The sequence below is a fragment of the Rutidosis leptorrhynchoides genome, chromosome 1 (assembly GCF_046630445.1).
Source record: "Rutidosis leptorrhynchoides isolate AG116_Rl617_1_P2 chromosome 1, CSIRO_AGI_Rlap_v1, whole genome shotgun sequence".
Lineage (NCBI taxonomy): Eukaryota > Viridiplantae > Streptophyta > Magnoliopsida > Asterales > Asteraceae > Rutidosis > Rutidosis leptorrhynchoides.
In genome coordinates, this window is record NC_092333.1 from 276,538,582 (window position 1) to 276,542,683 (window position 4,102).

Genomic DNA, 4,102 nt, shown 5'->3' on the forward strand with positions numbered 1-4,102 from the left:
TTCTGGTTCGTAGTAATAGTTGGATTTGTACGTGGACCGGGTTATTGGAGCCAAACAGTACTCAATTATATTGAGACCAAACGAATCCTGCCCCTCTGCTGCATCTTTTGGCTATTCGAAACGTGGGCAAAATCAGAAAAGTCTATTAATTGGATAACTTATATAATTTTTCTTTCCTTTTAAAAACTAATAGGATATTCAGTGAATGCACCGAGTAAAACGTTCACCACCTTTCATACGTTCACCACCTATAACTCGATCAAGACATCTAGCCAATATTGTCGCCGTTGATTTTTCTTTAGAATCATCATCTAGTCGACCAAGAACTCCAACTCAAATTTCCGATAATCCATCTTTTGAACCCGACCTCACAATTGAGAATCCGGAGAATATTCAGGGACAATTCCAAGATCCAGAACCACTAATCATTCCTCTTGAGCCACAAACCATTAAATCAGAATCCTCTAGTGATTCGTATTCAAAAAATTCAATTATGGAAGTAACGGAACCTCTAAGTATGGAAGATCGAATGAGAGCCACACGCACGGGCCAAGGTCACGCCATTATTAAACCAGAAGTTAATGCTCCAGATTATGAAATTAAAGGACAAATCCTACACATGGTAACTAACCAATGCCAATTCAATGGTGCACCGAATGAAGATCCTAACGAACACCTTCGTACGTTTAAAAGAATTTGTACACTATTCAAAATCCGAGAAGTGGAAGATGAGCAGATCTATCTCATGTTGTTTCCCTGGACTTTAAAGGGAGAAGCCAAAGATTGGTTAGAATCGTTACCTGAAGGGGCGATTGACACATGGGATGTTTTAGTTGAGAAATTTCTTAAAAGATTCTTTCCGGCATCTAAAGCCGTGAGACTTCAAGGAGAAATTGTTACGTTCACACAAAAGCCAAATGAAACATTATATGAGGCGTGGACAAGATTCGGAAGGATGTTGAGAGGATGTCCTCAACACGGTTTAGACACTTATCAAATAGTACAAATATTCTACCAAGGTGTCAACGTTGCTACAAGAAAAGACATCGACATAACAGCTGGTGGTTCCATTATGAAGAAAACCGCAACTGAAGCTTACAAAATTATTGATAACACTGCTTCCCACTCTCATGAGTGGCATCAAGAAAAAGATATCTTTCGATCATCTAAAGCGGCTAGAGCCGATTCTAGCCATGACTTTGATTCCGTTTCCGCAAAAATAGATGCTTTCGAGAGACGAATGGAAAAGATGAATAAAGATATTCACGCAATACGAATTAGTTGTGAGCAATGCGGTGGACCACACTTATTGAAAGATTGTCACATTGAACCAACATTGGAACAACGAGAGAATGTTTCTTATATGAACCAAAGGCCTGGAAATAATTATCAAAATAATTATCAACCGCCAAAGCTAAACTTCAATCGAAATCAAAACATTCTTTACAATCCAAAAGGACCCGAAAATAACTGGTATAACCAACAAGGTCCGAATAACCAACCAACTCAAAACAACACTTTCAATCAACAAAGACCTGGCTTATATAAACCACAACAACAAACCGAAGAGAAAAAGTCAAATATGGAAGACGTGGTATTCAAGCTAGTTGAATCTCAAACACAATTTATTGAAACTCAAACCCAAACGAATGAGAGATTTGATCAGTCATTAAGAACTCAACAAGCTTCCATTTTGAATCTAGAAAAATACGTAGGTACTCTTGCTAGCATGATGAGTGAGAGGGAACAAGGAAAGCTACCGAGTAATACTGAAGTAAATCCTCGGAAAGAGAATGTTAATATGGTGTCAACAAATTCTGAAAAACCAGCTCCAGAAGATGGGAAGGTTTTAGATGTGAGTAACAATGAAGAAGTTACATCACCACCACCAACCGAGTATGTAAAGCCAGTGGTGGCACCATACAAACCACCTATCCCGTTTCCAAGAAAAGGAGTTGAGTATGAGCAAGTGATAAGTAATAAAGTTTGTGATACCTCTGGAAAGAAGAAGAAGAAAAAGAATAAGAAAGTACAAGAAACAAAAGCCGTAGAAGTAAACCCGGTGAATACAGTTCCACCAAAACCTCCACCTAGGGTAGGTGATCCGGGTGAATTTATTGTTCCTTGTCTACTTAGTGATTGTGTTATGTATGATGCACTAGCAGATTAAGGTGCAAGTGTGAGTGTTATGCCTCTGTCCTTATATAAGAGATTAGGTGTAGGTAAGTTAAGTCCAACGGATATGAGTGTTCGACTCTTTGATCAAACCATTAAACACCCAGTTGGAATTGCTGACAACCTACCCATTCAAGTAGGTAATTTAACCTTTCTAGTCGAATTCATTGTCATTGACATAGAAGAGGACTCAAACATTCCTCTAATTTTAGGTCGACCATTCTTAGCGTCCACCGGGGCGTTATTTGATGTAGGAAATGGAAGAATGACACTTAAAAGTGGTAACAAATCAATCACCTTTATGATTCGAAAGTCTAAATCTCCACCAACTAAAACCGTTGAACCAGTAAAAACGATTGGTAATAACCATGTTGTTTTACCAACTCCAACGGTAGTGCTTAGCAATAATAAAACGCCTAAGTGTGGGGAAAATGAAGTAACACCTAATGATGACTTGATAATAAAGAACCCCGTTGTTGATACGAAATTAAATGACCCCGTTATTAACAGTTCAATGAAGAAACTTTTTAAACGGGCTATCGATGCTAGAAGTAAGGGGAACTTTAAGTTATGTAACCGGTTAGTATCCAATCTGTCGCCTAAAGAAAAGGCGAAACTAGTTGAATTTTGGGATATTACGGAAGAAGCCGGGCACTGGCTTAAAGAAAAAGTCACAGATAGGCAAGTTGATTATGGACCAAAAGAAATTGACGATGAAGTTAATCACAATTTCGACACCACAGCTACCTAAGTGTGGGGAGATTCAAATGTTCTAAGAAAATGTTATTTAGAATTAGTTGTTCTGTTCTCGTGTAGTTCCGAGAATGGAATCCGATTGGTCTTTTTCGCTAGCAGACACTAAAGAACTAGTTTTCTCCCTCCATTCTGAATTTTTGCTTTGTAGGTTTTATATGAAATTAATATGCTTTTTAAATTTAAGTTTTGTGTGTTTTTAAAAACAAAATTTACTTTATTTCATTAAGTTGAAAAAAAAAATGATTTATAAAATTCGTCGTAAGTTGAAGACTAGGTCATAGAGCCGAAATTGCTTTACCCGAGAACGGGGCGACAAATTTTGTTATCATTATTTTTAATTTTATTGATCTAAAGTATGCTAAAAAGATTTTAGATATTATAAATTTTTGAACGTGGGGTTATGTACCAAACTTCAAAAAATATGTATATATATGTTTGTATTTTATGTTATGTACACAACAGGGTAAAAACAGCGCACTTTCAAAGACTGTCATTAAGTTCAACAAAAAGCTACTAATTTTGATGACAAGGCGCAAAATATCAAATGTGATGTAAAATAATATGCTTACAAACTGGGTATTTTTAATCACTTTTCTACACTAATCACCCTCATGAATTTATAATTATAGTCTGATTTCATGCAAATGAGGGCATTGCATGATCTCAAGTGTGGGGAAGGGTTATAAATTCTCTCGGGTTTACACTTAGTTTATTTGCCAAATTTTGTGAAAATTTGAAAAATTTTCAATTAAATGAACTCAAAATCATGTTTATACATATTTATGAACGATGAAAACTATGTGATAATAACGAAATTATCGTTACCTCGGAAAGGACATAAATTGAGAAACACCCTAAAACGATTGAATTCATTTAAAATGGAATAAAGGAGAATAAAAAAAGCAAAGAAAGAAACTAAGTGTGGGGAGAATGTACCAAGTTATTCAATTAAAAACTATCTATCACATGTTTCTGTAAATTTATTGCAGGTACTTTTGTTTTGGACGATTTTAATCAGTTTTACCCGATTTACTGTAAGAAAGATGGATCTACACGATGAATCAATTCCATCATTAAAAGGAAGTAAAGTCTTCCGAAAAAGAAACGCGCTTCTTGATTTAGGTCATGAAGTTGTCGTCCAGACCAGCTGTAGGTTGACGAAAAATCTAGA

At 36.1% G+C, this 4,102-nt stretch overlaps 1 non-coding gene across 1 annotated transcript; it reads right to left on the reverse strand.

The window, feature by feature from the left end:
* Positions 1-877: 877 nt before the first annotated feature.
* Positions 878-984, reverse strand: LOC139887306 (small nucleolar RNA R71). Its single transcript, XR_011773142.1, has one exon. It is a non-coding gene; the product is annotated as a small nucleolar RNA R71 (small nucleolar RNA).
* Positions 985-4,102: the final 3,118 nt, after the last annotated feature.